The sequence below is a fragment of the Stenella coeruleoalba genome (genome assembly GCF_951394435.1).
Source record: "Stenella coeruleoalba genome assembly, chromosome: 2".
Classification (NCBI taxonomy): Eukaryota; Metazoa; Chordata; class Mammalia; order Artiodactyla; family Delphinidae; genus Stenella; species Stenella coeruleoalba.
In genome coordinates, this window is record NC_137147.1 from 64,188,983 (window position 1) to 64,206,819 (window position 17,837).

Sequence of the window (17,837 nt, forward strand, 5' to 3'; positions counted from 1 at the left end):
TGTGAAAAGAAAATGAAGACAGGACACAGCAGGAGATCCGAGATGATCTGTTAATGAAACTTCGGCGCTGCCCTCTGTTTTGATGAGTTCCCATGGTGATCAAATAGAATTATAAATAGGCTTTTGTAGTTGTGGTCAATTTTCTATCTATCGACATGATAAAACAAGACATGACACAATCATACACCATAAATCTCTTACTCTTCCCTGCTGTTGGGAATCGATGAATTATTGAACACAAACTCTAAAAAACAAATGAGAAATTTACTTGCGGTAAAAAAACTTTCTGCCAGACAATATGCTCAGTAAACTCTCACCATGCCTGCATTTTCCTTTCCTCCATCAATTCAATATGAAAAAAAGGCTGAGGCCACTGTGTACAATTAGTACAAAGAATTATACCTCTTTATAAGAGAAATGTAGGCATCAAACCCGGGGACAATGGTAATCTATTTTTAATGAAAGGAAAATATCAGGACACTATAGATAGAGGTAAACACCAAGAAAATTAAGAGTATAGTTGTATTGTATTTACATCACCGGAGCTTTAAATGCAAACATACAGTGGGGAGGGGATACTCGGACCCCCATCAGGAGAAAGGTACCAGAACTAGAGTTAAAAATGAGTCCGGGGCTTCCCTGGTGGTGCAGTGGTTGAGAGTCGACCTGCCGATGCAGGGGACGCGGGTTCGTGCCCCGGTCCGGGAGGATGCCGCGGAGCGGCTGGGCCCGTGAGCCATGGCCGCTGAGCCTGCGCGTCCGGAGCCTGTGCTCCGCAGCGGGAGAGGCCACAACAGTGAGAGGACCGCGTACCGCAAAAAAAAACAGAGTCCGAACTACTCCTACATTGTACATAAACCGAGACACAGTCAAAGGAGTCACCCCCTAGTGGTCAAAACAGTAATAGTTATGGGGCCAGTGGTGCTGGATGACAAACCTGAGAGTTAAAGCTCACAGTTTCTTAGCCCGATATGCTCAACTACAGAAGCCCTTTGGACAGCTGCGTGAGGAAACTGACTAGTCTCTCTAACATGATGATGATCAGGGTAGTGACTATGCTACTTTTTCATATGGACCTAGAACTAAAGCTATGAAGGCATGAACATTACAGCAAGGACATGTGCATTCTTAGGAGTAATGGGCCTTGTTTGATTACTGCAGGGAGGGCCAATAAAGGTCTATTACAGCTCAAATCTTTTGTGCTCAGAAGTAGCAGATCAGATGACAAAATGGAAACTAAGGAAAAGTGAGTGATAACCTTTCGTAGGAAAAGCTATCAAACCCACTCTTACAGAGATGTCATTTTTTTAAAATAAATTTACCATCTATACTATTTTTTTTTTAAATTTTATTTATTTATTTATTTATTTTGTCTGTGTTGGGTCTTCGTTTCTGTGCGTGGGCCCTCTCTAGTTGCGGCGAGCGGGGTCCACCCTTCATCGCGGTGCGCGGGCCTCTCACTGTGGCGGCCTCTCTTGTTGCGGAGCACAAGCTCCAGACGCGCAGGCTCAGTAGTTGTGGCTCACGGGCCTAGTTGCTCCGCAGCATGTGGGATCTTCCCAGACCAGGGCTCGAACCCACGTCCCCTGCATTGGCAGGCAGACTCTCAACCACTGCGCCACCAGGGAAGCCCCAGAGATGTCATCTTAAAGGGATTTTCAAGTGTTTTTTTCCGTTATTAAAGAAATACATGTTTGTTTACTTTAGAAAATTTATAAACTATGAAAAATTACAAAGATACTAAACATCACTTGTTAATACTACCACCCAGAGAGAACCACTAATAACCTTTTGGTACGTTTCTTCCAGGAATTTTCTCTATAGATAATACATTTAAAAAATTTGGCTGGGGCTTCCCTGGTGGCGCAGTGGTTGGGAGTCCGCCTGCTGGTGCGGGGGACGCTGGTTGGGCCCTGGTCCGGGGGCATCCCACATGCCGCGGAGCGGCTGGGCCCGTGCGCCACGGCTACTGAGCCTGCGCTCTTGAGCTCGCAAGTCACAACTACTGAGCCCACGTGTGACAACTGCTGAAGCCCGCGTGCCTGGAGCCCGTGCTCCGCAGCAGGAGAGGCCGCGGCAGGGAGAGGCCCGCGCACTGCGGGGAGGAGTGGCCCCCGCTCGCCACAGCTAGAGGGGGCCCGCGCGCAGCAACGAAGACCCAACACAGCCATAAACAAATAAATAAATAAATAATAAAAATAAAAGAATAAAGGTTTAAAAAAATTTTTTGGCTGGTTCATGTTTGAGTATTTGTACAACCAGATTTGCAACTCATAGAGAGCAGGAACTTTGTTTTTCATGTTATTCCTCTGACAACACTTCCCTCTCCCCACTAATCCCAAAGAATATGGGGTAGTTTTTTTGTACTTGGTAGGCCTCTGCTACTGCTCATCAAATAAATGAATGAATGAGAGTCTGCCCTTGATTAGAAGATTAATTTTTCATGACCAATTTACACATAAAATATTATGTTTGAAATCAAATGGTGTTATAAAATATTTTTATAAGCTTTTTCTCTTGGGAACGATTTCTTAAATTTAAGAATTTTGAGTTTTAATTCTTAAAAAATGAGCACTTTAAATATTTTTGGAGAGATTCTTTAAACTGTGTCAATGGATAGACAAACAAGGTCAAGGAAATGTCAGAACATATTGCAAAGTTGAGCACCACATAGCCTTTGAGTAGCTCTTCCAAGAAAATGTTACAGGCCACTTATCTGATAGGGACAATGTGATTTACATATAGCATCTACTAAACCTGGTCTGCCTGAGAGACAGTTTCCCTTGATACTATTTTCCCCGGGGAGCGGGGATGTGGGGAGCAAACAAGAGTCATGTTTGTGAAAGTCATAGTGGTAATTTGAGAACATGATAAGCAATAAGACAATCTAGTGGAAGGAACATAGAACCAAGGATGGGGAGACCTATGCCTCGGTTTACATGTCACCACTAAGTTCCTAAGGGACCTCGGTCAAGTCAGGTACCACTTCTACTTTTCTCTTTTAAAAATGCCTACCTGGCAGCTGGTTTATTTTTTTTGCGGTACGTGGGCCTCTCACTGTTGTGACCTCTCCTGTTGCAAAGCACAGGCTCCAGACGTGCAGGCTCAGCGGCCATGGCTCACGGGCCCAGCCACTCTGCAGCATGTGGGATCTTCCCGGACCGGGGCACGAACCCGTGTCCCCTGCATCGGCAGGCGGACTCTCAACCACTGCGCCGCCAGGGAAGCCCTGGCAGCTGGTTTTTTGAGGCTCATGTAAGAGAGCAGATTCTAAAAGGATAATTATTGATGTGAAAAGCTGTATATTCTTGCTCCAACCCTGATCTGGTAGCTCATGCAAGAGCATGTCGCAGAGGGCAACTTAGTTTGGGGAAAGCCCCAAGCTGCCCCTCATGTTTCTGAACTCAGAAAGAAAAGGCCATCTTCTTGACCAGGAACAAAGAGGAGAATATATAACTTTTGACCCTTGAATCTATTATCATCATCTTTACTGCGAATCCCATTTTAGAGGCCATGTTATATAAACTACCAACAAGTCCTTAGCGTTTCCAGAAAAGCTAAGTAAATTATAACTTTCTTAAGAAAAAAACAAAACGACTAGACAATTTTTTCCAGATTATGTTGTACCTGGCAGTATCAGTGACCACAAATATAAAGCAGAACTAATAGTTTTTAAGAGCAGCACAATTCTTGATATTCTATATTTGGCTCCAGCTTCTTTTTCTTGAGATTGGCCAAGCCAATGAAAATTACGTATATTTATTCACCCTTGCTGATTCCTGATACTCTGGGCTTTTTCTCTTATACTTTTTGCTACAGGGGAGAAATGGGCTTAAAGTGGTATATCTTAAACCTGGCGTGGTAATAGCTACCAATGTTTCAAAAAGCCTCACTTTAAGGTCGTTTTCCCTAAAAGCGGTCCTAGGGAATCATGCTCTGGGAAGGCTCTGGCGTATTAACCTTTGTGATGTATTACATTGGATGGGCCTTGGACACAGGTCTGAGCAGAACAAAACCAAGGTTAAATGGTACAGGGCCCTTTCTAAGTCAAATAACTTCTAAGGAATTTATCAAATCTAACTTCTGGAGTGTCACTGGAGAAGTGAAAAATAATGCTGGAAGTCACTGTATTCCCTGTTTGAGATTTAGGACAGTTACATTACTTTAAAATATATCTGTGTTCATGGCTGTCAGAAGAAATCCTAACAAAATCCACACATTTGCCACATCCATTACCACTGTAAAGAATTGCTTTGAAATGCTTGTTCTAACAGTTACATAGCTTCAACTTCCTCATTTGAGTCTGGGCCTTCCTAGTTCTGGCCTGAAAGTCTTCACCGAAGGAGCCAAGCTATGATGTGGCACCTACCAAATGCAAAGTTCTCACTGGCGGTGAAAAATAATAATAGCCCATGTCTATTGAGGGCTTTTGTCTACCACGTACGATATGTATTGGACAGTTGAAATTTAATCCACTGAACGGACTACATGGCTGGCAATATTATTTTCTCCATTTTACAGATGAGACAACTAAGGAGAGAGATGTAAAGAGTTAATGCAACATGACGCAGATGGTAAGTAGAAGAACTGGGATCAAACACAGCTTGGTGCTGACTCTGGAGGGTTCCCCCTACACAGCCATGCCCGTGGAGAGTCATGATTTGGGAGAAGCAGACGGGAGGACTAACCGCCCAGCTGTTTGACCATGAGCATCAAATAATTGTCTTTAATACTGATGTAACACCAAAAAGAAAACTTTCCAAATATAAAGAGGAAATTTCTACTAGACTGAATACAGACAGTCACAGGTGTTTGGTAGGTGGAAATGTCCAATACTTTTCACTCCAAATTCTTTGATGGGCCACATCACCAGCACAGAATCAACACTATCAAAAACAAGTCCTCTTAATAGCCCTTCCTTCCTTTTACAAAGTTGCACGTTTCAAAGCACCCTCCTTTCAAATAAGCCACTAACCCTACAAGAACTAGGCAGCATGGCAGGGAATCTCTTCATGAGAGGCACAGGAATGAGAAACAATAGTGTATGACTGGGGATCGGGCCCAGCTCCTTGGTGGAGTAGATTCTGCACCTTAGGCAAGTGGGCAGAAGGCAGTGCTTTACGACCACCACGTTTAGCCCAACTTCTAGATTCTTGGATGTTTCATGCGTGGTAATCATTCTCCTTAAAAAATATACGGTAATAATGAACGATCGTCTTGTTTTGTGCTAAATAATGAGACAGATAAAAACGGTAGCTACTCATGAGTGCAAAAGTGGAAAAGAAAAACGGCAAACAAAAAAGGTAAGTCATTTGTTGCAAGAACCTACAAATAAATTAAACCCTCGCCTAAGATGTATTGATTTTATGTGGCCTCTCCTGTAGAATAATGTCAAGGGTTCCTGACAATCCATTACATTCAACAGGCAAAATCTCCTTATAATTTTTTTTCTGTTTCCTGAACGATATATAATCTATTTTTTCCCTTGATGAAAAAGCAGGGCTTTGTACGCTTGAAAATTCTTTAAAGTAGTGAACAAAGCTGATATTACATGGAAAAGTTTCTTCCGATCACTTCTTCAACATCATATGGGGAGAAAAATTAGTTATAATTGACCCTATAAATGATGTGCTAAGTAAGTCTAAACCCATGGATACTTTCTGTATATACTGACTGGGTCCAGCAAGCTGGAAGTGATTCTTGGGTCATTTATTACAAAGTTAGAAATGGCGTGATAGAGGGAGTGCTTTGCATTTTCACTAGAGATTTCAGCACTGAAGATGAAAATTTAAAATTTCATTATAGATTCCTCACTAATTTTCAATGAAAAAGATTTACTTCTCAGTGTCTTTAGATCATTATTGGGAACTCATTCTTTACTGCCGGTACTAAAAGTGACCTCAAAGAAAACATTTTAAAAATAGTGTATTACACCACAACTTTAGAGAGATGCTTTTCTCAAGCCTGTGATAAAAAGAGTATTTTCACCGTGAAAAAATAAAATGCCTCTGTCTACAGTGATGCTGAAGGAAAACAAATATAGATATAACGGTTCGAGTAGAAGAAGAGCGAATAAGACCAACGCTTTCGATCTTTAAACCTGCAATTACTCCGTGTGTGTGCACACGTACGTGCACACAACAGTGTTATCGTGCATGTTCTCCTCCTGCTGATAGCCTGGTAGCAGGAGGGAAATGAAGACACTGGAAATTTCTTAACTGGCAAGGAGACTTTCATTTTGAGTGTTTAACCGTGGTGCCTGGTTTTGAAATTGAGGGGCCTGGTGTGCCTGGCGATGGAATTCCGGAATTTCACAGGTGTGTGGCTCTGAGGAGGGCTGTCTGACTGGTGAGTGCTGTGCTGCCTTGGTGCGTGGTCAAAATAGCCATGTCTTACAGTCTCTTGGTGGTGGCTACTTGATTCTCAAGCTCTAACCTAGACTTCTTTAGAAACTCTCCCAGGCTAAGTGCGGTTTTGGAGAGGTCCGCATATGTCACTGCCGAGTAACCTGGGCAACAGGAAACTCCAGCTCAAGTAATGAAACCCACACCCTAGGAAACCCTTTATCCTAGAAAGAAAACTGCTACAGTTTTGCAAAACTTCTTTCTGTGTCAGACGGATTTAGAGACTTGAGGCAGGCCAATAACACAGATGGACTAGTGAACCTCTAATGCTGAAACTGAGCACATGGTCCCTTCATAAACTTCCAATGAGCCCCTATCATGGGCAGACACTGTGCAGGGCAGTGGAATCAAAGGCAAGTGGGGTCCAGTTGTGTTTCCGGTCCACGGGTTTACAGTCCCTGAGACAGATACATGAGGGCGTGGCTACAATGCAATGTGAGACATGGCAGAGAGGGAGGTCTACACAGGGCTAAAGGCAGGAAGAATCAACTCGTGCTGCCTAGGGGAGAAGGGAACGTTTCACAGAGAAGATGGGTCTTTAAGGATCAGAAGAAGAGACTCTCCAAGCCGACCACAGGGAGCCGGCAGAGGATAGTGGGGTTGCAGCTACAGAGAGGCCGCGAGACCGGACAAGTCCAGGGCATGAGGATGTCTGGAGGGTACAGTGATGGTCCCATGCCTCATACAGGACGTTAAGTCTGGGCTATGTCTGATATTCGGTGATGCTGGTGCTGTCAGTCACAATTAAAAGAAGGCTGTGATTCAACTTCTAAATTGGGGCCAAGAGAGTCTGGGGAAGGGGAAGCCCGATGGGCGGTCACTGCCGTGTCCAAGGTGAGACTCTGTCGCCTCTGTGTCTGCCGCCTCTGCTCCTTCCTGACTCCTACCTGTGGGTCCACGAACAAACCCAAGGCTTGTACCTCTTGAAAAGATACCTCTCCTCCAGCTTAAAATTCCCCTGGTCTTCATCCTCCTCTCTCCCCTTTTTCCCTTGCCAGCTAAGACTGTTGAAAAAGTAATCTAATCTCCTTATCCCCACGTCCTCACACCCTCTTCCATCAGCAACCCTCTGGAAACTGGCCCTCGGACGGGCTCCTCTGAAAGCACTCAAGCCAAATCTCCAACAATCTATGAATTGTCAGATCTGACGGGCATGTCGTGGGCCTCTTCCTATCTGGGCCCTGCACGTTCGCCATTACTCACCACTCGTCCTACTCAAAACACTCCCCTCTATTTATTTATTATATATATATTTTTTTGCGGTACGCGGGCCTCTCACTGTTGTGGCCTCTCCCGTTGTGGAGCACAGGCTCCGGACGCGCAGGCTCAGCGGCCGTGACCCACGGGCGCAGCCGCTCCGCGGCATGTGGGATCTTCCCGGACCGGGGCACGAACCCGCGTCCCCTGAATCGGCAGGCGGACTCTCAACCACTGCGCCACCAGGGAAGCCCTTCCCCCCCTCTTTAAATGGCACCACGTCATCTTCTGCTTCCTTTCCTACCCCTCTGTCCACATCTGAAGAATTTTTGCACGGGCTCCCCCTTTTTCCAGCAGCTCTACAGCTGTTCTCATGCTACACTTTCCTTAACCCAGTGCTTCTCAAACTAGAGTATACATCAGAATCAGCTGGAGGGCTGGACTCTGAGGACTGGGTCCTAACCCCAGACATTCTGACTCAACAGGTCTGGGGGTGGGGCCCAAGGATTCACATTTAGAAAAACAAGTTCCAGGGGATTCTGCTGCTGCTGGCCTGGGACCACAGCTTGAGAACCACAGCCTTAACCAGTCTTTTCTATACCCGTGGCTTCAGCTACCATCATACTGATGGTTCACTACCATGGACATTCCTGAAACCTCAGACTTGGAGAGCCCTTTTCCACATCTCTAGCCTAACATCCCCCAGGCCTCTGCAACTTAATCTGCCCCAAAGTGGAGTGAGTCAAAGCTCCCTTGCTCGTTCCTCTCCACACCCCCAAATCTGCTCTTCCTCCTGTATTCGCTATGTTGGAGAAAGGCACCCCCCACACATACCCCGACTTAGCCTCCACATGTCACAAACTCCCAGGAATTACTGCCTTCAACATTCCCTGGTCCACACACAGTGGGCCTCCTGTGCCCACTGTCGCTGCCGTGCCTGCGTCCTCACAAAACTCCTAATCTCCGGGCACAGTGAGGTACCCACAAGAAATTTGTTCCTTCTGCCTGAATTTAACATTAGTTGCTTCCCTAATGCCCCTGGCTACTACCCTTATCATGTGCACTTATTATGCATACTGTCTGGGTCACCTTGGACTGCCATAACAAATTACCATAGCCCGGGTGGCTTACATAACAAAGCTTTGTTTCTCTCAGGTCTAGAGGCTGGAAGTCTAAGATCAAGGTTGCCAGCAGATTCAGTGTCTGGTGAGACCTAGTTTGCAGATGGCCGCCTTCTTGCTAGATCCTCACAGTGGAGAAAGAGTTCATCTCTCTCATGTCTCTTCCTATATGGGTGCTAATCCCACTTGTGAGGGCTCCACCTTCATGTCCTAGTTACTTCCCTAAGGTCTCACCTCCAAATAGATCACAATGGAGATTAAGGCTTCAACATATAAATCTGGTGGGGGGGAGGGGAGTGCATGCTCTGCTGACATTTTGGAAACACCATGTATTTAATTTTAGTAGCACCAGGGCTCAGTAATGTGCAAGGCACCCTGAAAGGACCAACATTTTGTTATTTTGACCGGACTTAAGAGTTTCCTGGGAAGAAACAAACTGCTTCTGAACTCTTTCTTAGGCATTGTTACATCCCCTTCAATTTCTCTGGCAACTAAGCTGGCTCTGAAGGGGCTGTAGTATATAGTTTTCTTTCTAGATGAGCTTGGTTATGTCACTAACAAATAATTCAAGGTGCTTTTTATTCCAGTAACAGAGATGGTTGGCACTGGATTTCTTTGACATAATTTTGCATTCAGACAATAAGCTAAGTATTCTTTGGTAAGCCTGAGTAGTAGAGAGAGATTTAAGGAGATGTGGGCTCTAGTTCTGGCTTGGCTACAAGCTGCCCAAACTCCATAGACTCGAGATCTTTCCCTACAAAAGGAGACACTTGGCTTATCAAGGTTATCTCAGTAGGGCAGTTTTCAGTCCGTTAGTTTAGCAAATTAGCAATAATTTCAACGTAGTATAATGAAGTACCTTCGAGCATGAGCTGATGAAAGAAAAAGGACTTCCCCAGGCTGTAAGACTGCAGGAGAAGTTAAGAAGCAATGCCGCAATGTGGAGTCAAAGTAGGGACCCCCGTGTATGAGGAAGGGGACTTGGATCCTGGGTCCCTGGGGAGGCCCAAACCAGAGACTGGAAACGGTGGCTAAAGGAGCCCAGTTCCAGGGCTAAGAGTCACCTCCACAGAGAGAACAGTCACTGAAGTGAAACTAATGTGAGGAACATTGCAATTTCTCACACATATGTTTAGGTTAACATTTTAGCAATTCCCATTTTTGACCCAGCGTCCTCTGAGCGCCTCTTAACTCCTTTGTGTCTAAAGGCTTACATCACCATTGAAAAAGTTAAAGTCTAAAGATCACCAGCATCAACACTGGTAGAGGATCGATATAATATTTCCAGGCTCCAATCTAGACCTCTTGAACCACAAGGGCCCCACGTGACTCTTACGAACATTAAACTCACTAAGCTTAGAGAACCGCTGCTAAGTAAAAAGGACCCACTCAAGTAGGGCTTAAAGGTGGCATACTGGACTCCATCAACACCTAGAAGGTCAGTCACCATTTGGTTCTTTCACCAGGCAGTACGTTCGCTTGCCTCTGAGACTTATCAGTTACACAGATACTATCTTCATTAGAGGCTGTGAGACTAACCAATCTTTTACCGTTTTAAAACCTATTTTCATTGTGGTATCGTCATAAGAGATAGCGTCTGTGCCAAGGTCTAAAATCCTAATTAGATCCCTTGTTGCTAGCTGGGGTAGCAAGGAAGAAGATTCAGTATCCCAGTAAGACCTCTTTGATACATCACATGCAAATGAAGGATGCAGTTAATTAAATATTTCATCGACTCTGCCCAAACTCAAATGTACCCTGTTGAGCTCTCCCTTAGCTTGATACCACAACCATCACATACAACGGCAGCAGAGGGAAGGGTCACTGTAAGATGCAATACAATAAATATATCAATTGAAGACCAACATTAAAAGAGTTATTTGCTAATGGGCACCATGCCAGGGTTACTCAGGCAGTGCTGCCTGCAGAATTCCTAAGCTGAGTTCACAAGATACAGATCGATGCACCTCCAAAGAGAGTCTATATCAATCTCCATTTCATTCATTAGCTCCCACTTCGAGCTGGTTGGCTGCTAGTTAACTCTTTAATGTGGGAGAAACTGTCAGTGTAAAGGCCACTGGGACACGTGCTCTTCCCAGCTGTACTTGACCTGTCAATATTTCTTGCAGCAGAATGTTTAAACTGGTACGGCTAATGGCAAAATGGAGACCTATGGGGTTTGGGAGGCTTTCATAGCTTTAGAATGGCTTACCATCCAATAGCAAACATTAGTAAATTCACCCCGTTGCTGTATTTCCGCCTGTACCTTACTATCCAGGTGCGGCAGAAACTAGGATAAAAATTATTTTCCACAGTTCCATTCTGGAACTCAAAGGTATTTTAGACTACACATTATGTAAATGTGGGCTCCGCTACAATGAGATACCATCACACCAAGGACCTGGCTGCAGTGGAGATCATTAGTTTGTGATTCAGCTCTAAAGAAACTCCAAACAATGAGGCAAGCGAGGCAGCCCTTTCTATAAAGTTAGGATTCATTTTCAGCTTGTATTGGTCCAGGGACAACTTTATTGTTGCACAGTAGAAGAACCTGGATGCTCGGGGGGATGGCTCGGTGCAGGAACTATTTCAAGCCCTTCTGAAAATGTAAATAAGAGTTCTAAAACATAAAGGCATAATTACCAAAACAGAGAACAGTCTCAGACCACCAGGAATAGCTGGCTTCGCTTATTTTCCTTCCACAAATATTGAATTTACTATTTCCCTTGCCTTACTGTTGAATAAAATCAATTTTCTTAGTAGAGCTGATCTCTGCTTTGTTGGAGGTTAGATGTGAGTTGATATGCATCCTTAGATATACTGTTGGGGAGAAAGCCTTGAATATTTAACCCCGCATCACAGCGAGCCCTCCCTTCACCTTCCTGTGGGGCATCTATTGATTCACTATTTGACAATCAGAATTCTCCATAGGTTAATTGACATATTTGGAATTCATGGCAAAGAAAATCTGTGCATTATTTTAAAACTCCTGTCAAATTGTTTGTAGATACGGTTTGATAACAACACCTGTTTTTCCCTCTCTTGGCCAATACAATCCATTGAGAATCCTGGCTTAAAGAATTTCCCTGCAGAATTGTCAGACATATGTATTTGTATTTCATTACTTGGGTAATAGCTGATTTGCCAAGTTCATTTACTACTAGTTGCTTCTCAAACATCTCAGTGGGATAATTAAGGAATACTAAGAACTGAAACTGTACTAAGTTAGGAGGGGGCTGGAGCCATTGCCCAAATCCCAGTCCTGTTTAAACTGCTGTCCAGAATTAAATATTCAATAACTGAAATGCTCTTTTCTTCCTCTACTCTCAGCAACTTATCATCAAGAAGATGGAGCTGCTTCCCAAGTTGTGCAAAAGAGACGCCCCCCCCCTCAAATTATCTGCAGAAATCAGATCAAAATCCTGCAGACTTTCAAGTATTTTAACTCAAAATTGGTAACGGTCTAAACGGTGCCTTTTCTCAGTGGCTATACACGTGGGGAGAGAAAAATAGTAGCTCCAGGAGTATGCCTTGGAAGAGAGTAAAGAAAGGCCAGACACAGTTCAAGGTTATAGCTGAACACAACGGCACTGATGAGAATTTGGACAGGTAATACCCTCTCTTGAGAAATTGTGAATGTGAAGGATCCTGGAGAAGAATGTTGAAGTATGATAGCATTAGAGTTTAAATGCTCTCAAAGAATCTTGCTGGCTCATTGCACAAAGAAAAGAGAGATATTTTAATCATGAGCTATCTATCATCACTTGAATTTGAAGGCCCGTTTTGAAGTCACAAGCTACTGACTCCCATGATGTAAGTTTTTAGGTCTCTTGCCGGAACAAAAAAGGTATGAAAACGGGGGAGGCGGGTAGGGGGCTGGGGGGAGCACAAAGAAGCCAAATGGCCACAAACCCGACAGAGAGAAGATAGTGTGTCTGCAACGCTGTCTCCTTTAAATTTTGTTCAAGAAGAAAGAATAATTGAATGGCGAGTTTCTCGGACTCTTCCCTCTGGAGAAAATGGGAATATATGAGAGACGAGAGAGAATGTACTTAAAAATAAACTATTGAGGAGTACAAGCCCCATTGCTATCATAAGACGAACACATTTGATTCTTCAGTCCGTAAGTTTTCGAGCTCACATACACATTATAGGAAAGAATACCCAGGGACCCAAAACAAAATTCTGTTTAAAGTGCAGGCACCAAACTAGGAGACGGCTGAGCTCTCATGTTAGACAAAGAGTCTAATGTGAAAGGGCACTTCTGATGATGATCCTGAATTATTTCCCATCTCTCCTGTTCCGACGTGTACTTCTCTTAGACATATAGCTGATAGACTCAAGGGGCCCCTTAATAATTCCTTGGAGGGCTGCACATAGTTTTCTATCCACTTGGCATTGGGTGCTCAGAGTGGAGGTTTTATTGATTTTTCCAAAAGTGAAAAAGTTACCTAACTTAGGACTGACATGATCTTGTTTTACCCTATTTCATTACATGAGAAAATTGTAGTTTTTTTTTTTTTTTTTTTTTTTACTCTCTCAATGCCCAGGAGCCCAGGCTTAAGGAGGGGAAACAGTTCAGACTCTTCAAATAAAATAAAAGTAAGACAGAAGAGCCGAGAGCTTCTCTTGTCACATTTCTACAATTTCCGGCTTTCAAGCCACCACTTACAAGCCACTTCTTGACATAATCTTTAGGCTTAAGCATGTGGAACAGTGGACCAACCAGCTTAATAAAAAGACAAAGATGATATGCAACTAATGGACAGGGCATCGCGACTAGGTGTTAACACATCATTCATTGAACTAAATGCTCTTTCAAACTCTGCAGCAGAAACAATTAAAAAGTACTGACGGCAGTCTTAAGTTGCTTCAAATTGTCTGGCACAATTGATCCACAATTATCTCTGTACTCCCCGAAGCCCCCGAATGCTACCTTCTTCATTGACTTTAAATTTCCTTCACAGTTCTCCAACCTGTGTTCTGGCATACTGAATATCTGACAAACTGACTATCCGTTGGAGGCGGCCATTGTGATAATCTTGGAATCCTGAATACCCCATTAAACATCCGAGCTGTATGCCCCTTGAATGCTCATAACCAGCTCTTCTTAACAAACAAGAAATCTTGCTGAACATTTAAAGATGAGAGTTAAACTTTAGGACAAAAGAAAGAGATAAGCTGTTTTTCCATTAGTTTCATAACACAACTTGTTAGGGAAATTCTGTGAGACAGAATTTATGGCAAAGAGGCGAATTCTATTTCCAAAGCTTTAACTTTAAACTGACCCATGTCTGGTATGGTCAAGGAATTTTGTTCGCTATTTTTGCATCCTTGGGCCAAGACTCTGATGGCCAATACAAACACTGTTAATGAAACTTCATTTACATGGCTCTTTGGACCTCTCTTTGTTAAAGAGAAAACTCTTAAGTGGCTGATTTATCAGGATTGCTGTGAAAAGCCTCTGAAGTACAACCAGATGTGCTTTGTTTCCAAGGTGTTGTGAAAAGGAATTTGTTTTAGGACACAGGCAGAGGTGTGTTCATTAACACTATCTACTACAAATAAATATCTTTTTAATTTTTTTTTACTTTAATCTCCTCCCCCCCCCCCCCCCGCTTTGTTGTTGGTGTCTGGTAGAAAATTGTGCACAGTTATGTGAGTGAAAAACCTTGAAGATGGAGAGAATCAGGTGTCTACTGTGAATAACGGTGCTGTTGCCCTCAGAGGGACACAGTATTTGATCCCAACTGAAAAGTCATTTTTAGCTGTCATGTGAAGGTCTGCAGTGGGGTATATGCAGTGGACTCAAGATCGCTGATATAATTTAGTCAGGCAAACAAGACAAGCCACGGATTATCTTTTGATCTAAACTTGTACATTTGATTTTTGTCTCAATTAGGTTCATTCTGATATAGAAATGGTGAAGAATATTTTAGCTGGAACCACATTGCCAAGGTTCTTGGACTTCACAAAAGTAAAGGCTAAACAGTGATGAGGGTATCAGTGTCATCGTGGAATAAAAAAGAAAAACAACTTTTATTTGTGCAGTATGTGAGGAATCTTCATCAGGATCTCATATTTGCTATCTTAGTTCAGCTTTTCTAATAATGCTGTGGAGATCTCTGCATGGATTTCCATGTATCTTTTAAAAAAATGTTTATTAAAATTGCTACTTGATACGATTTTATTATTTCATACTGTCGAAACTTCTGTCCTCTCTGAATAATAATTCACATGGTCTATCGAATATATATGTGATGATAATAAGTCTATATATATCATACATTCCCTGATTCTTTGATGCTTTGCTTGGGGGAAATGTTAATATTATAGAAGGTGTAGTTTCAGGAAATAAGTACAATACTGTTAACAAACATATTAATATTTAATATTGGAAGCCTCACTCCCACACATAATCTCTCTTCACCTGCTTACTTTTTTTTTCCCTTTGCACTTAAGTACCAGATGATCGACTTGTTTGATCGTATTTTCTGTTCACTGTCTATTTCCCTTCACTGGAATATAAACTCCATGAAGGCAGGAGGCTTTGATTTAGTCACTGGTATAACCTCAGCACCTTGAATGGTGCCTGTCACATAGCAGCTGTTTAACGGTTGCTTGTTAACGAACGATTTCACTAGTCATAAAAAAGGGGAGTGCAAACACTGAATGCAGTTTTCATTCTATAATTCCTTGATTCTACCTTTCCCAATAAGTTAATGATGGCCCCATAGTCTATGTTTAATAATCACCCTAGGGAATATGGCTAAAGGTGTTAAGTATTAATTGCTTCAAACACAGTGGGAGGTATACATCATTGGAGAATGTTTAAGTCTTGTTATAGATCTTATACAAGAAGCACTGCTTTTCGTATAGTCAACATTTGAGATATTGTCATCGGAAAAGGGAAGGCACATTTTGGGAAGTGCAGTGACTACTTCTGGAATTCAATAATTTAACTGCATATAGTTCCCCCTTCAAAAGTAAATTCTACACAGCTATTACTTTCATTAAGATAAATACAGGTTCATATTCATTCTCATTCTCTCTTTCTCCCTCTCTCTCTCTTACTCACACACAAAGGATGGAGGAGAAAGAACGGTCAGAAAGACCCTGACTTATATAAATGTATAAATGCAAAGAGGAAGGAGCTGAAGTCCTGGATTGTAGTTTTAGTTTGCTAGTACCCAGGCAAGTGATCTTGGCCCTTAATTTCTCTTTGAAGATTGTTCTGTCATTGATTAAACATTTAAGATCCTATCCCTCTCTAACAAGTCTGTAAGCCCACAAATGGAAGATAGGAAAAAAGTGGGAAAAGAAAGTTAACTTGTGTAAGTGATTCTGATAGCCTTTCAATTTTTGATGGATTAAAAAATCACTAATTCCCATATTGCTTTATCACTTCCCATTCTTTACACCTAGAACATTATTATCATTATTTAGAGACAACAGAGTTCACATCTGGTCCCCCAACTCAGAGCATTGCCTTTGGTGAACAATTCTGTTGCCTATATAATTAATCAGAGGAAATTTCAAAATAGTTGATACCATCAATCTCTTTGCCAGCATATCTGACAGCTTATTTTATCATGCCCTTGGAATGATGCCAGATAGCAAGAACTAGTAACTTCAGGCAAACCTTGTCCTAACACCTGCTTTGTTACCTACCCTGCTGGATACACGTGGTTCACCAGAAACAAGCCAGTATAGAGAATTTCTTTAAGTTACTTCTGTATCTTTAATCAACTCTCCCTAGCTTCTTCGAAGGAATTCTTCCTTACTTGTCACAAGTGGACCAGGTAGCAGCTCCCCTACAGTAAAGGAAAGACTTTTCCCTGCTGTATTAGAACCTGCTGTAGGTTGGCTACTCTGAAGAGTGGTCTTACCTATCATGTTTATACCTATGGCTTTCTGCTCAGAAATTAAAATAAGCTGGTGATGACTGGGAAAACCTAGGTTGATTTATATATTTTTAATTAGTCAAGACCAACAAGAAGATTATATTATTCCCATTTAAAAATTTAAGTAATCAAAGCAGAGCAAGTGTCAGGGTCACCAATTAGGTCCCTGCTAAGACCAAGATTACAATACAAGAGTTCTTGGTACGTTGTGTTTCCAATTATATAAAAGGTTCTCTTGCACTAAGACAGATCCTACACAGTCAAATAGAAAACACACTGGATTGGAAATCAAATAATATGGATTTTACCACGAATTTACTATAACTCCACAGGTAGTTATCCCAGTTGTGACTTCATTCATTCAATATTAATTTATGTAATAAACAAATGCCCAATCTGTGCACGCGTACACACATGAAAGAGGCAGAAAGTAGTTTCAAGGTGACACATTGACAAGAGAGTGTATAAACCACATGTACAATGCTGAGAGGATTCAAAGGAATTGATCTTAAGGGGCTCTGCTAGGCTGACTGGTTTTGACATCTGGTCCTTCCATTCAAACTGACGATGACATAATTAACCAAATTATAAGGTTGTCTTGGACTTGTGAAAATACAGCTTCGAACGTTTTTCTGGTCTATCAATTTTCCTATGTTTGAAATAAAATGATGACTACTCTAATTAATAAAATAAACTACGTAGTTTTTCTCAAATGCTGTGGAATAGTCTATGCCAGTGATTCTCCTTATTTTCTCTGTCAAGGGCCCTTTGAGAATCTTATAAAAGCTAAAAAAACCTCACCTCCAATCATAAAAAAGTAGGTAAACACAAAATTTTGTATCCATTTCAGGGATTCAGAAGGTCCCCAAATCCTATCCCTGGATCTCAGGTTAGAAATCTGTGTCCTAAACCAAAAGGCGACACAGCTTCAGGAGAACATCCTCATTTGCTGCGATGATCTTGATTCTAGCTCCACAATCCATTCATTCCACAGATATTATTAAGCATCTAAGATGTGCCCCACGCTGTTCCAGGTGATGCGATGTCTCAGAGAACAAAACAGACAAAGTTTCTTGACCGCAGCAGGGCGGAAAACAGACAATAAACAAAAGCAATAACTAAATTATATGGCATGCCAGTGGGTGGTAAGTACCATGGAAAAAAATTAAGTTGGGAAGGGGATTGGGGTGCCAGGGAGCACAGAGGAGGAG

The 17,837-nt window shown here is 42.4% G+C and overlaps 1 protein-coding gene and 1 long non-coding RNA gene across 19 annotated transcripts in view; one reads left to right on the plus strand and one right to left on the minus strand.

Moving 5' to 3' along the window:
• LOC307182854 overlaps positions 1-5,839 on the plus strand; it is a 260,562-nt gene extending 254,723 nt beyond the window's left edge. Inside the window, exon 5 of the long non-coding RNA XR_013827277.1 lies at positions 4,522-5,839. This is a non-coding gene — a long non-coding RNA (uncharacterized lncRNA). The remainder of the gene's footprint in view (positions 1-4,521) is intronic.
• The window catches only part of NPAS3 (neuronal PAS domain protein 3), an 863,203-nt gene that overhangs the window by 162,815 nt on the left and 682,551 nt on the right, over positions 1-17,837 (minus strand). The window lies entirely within an intron of this gene.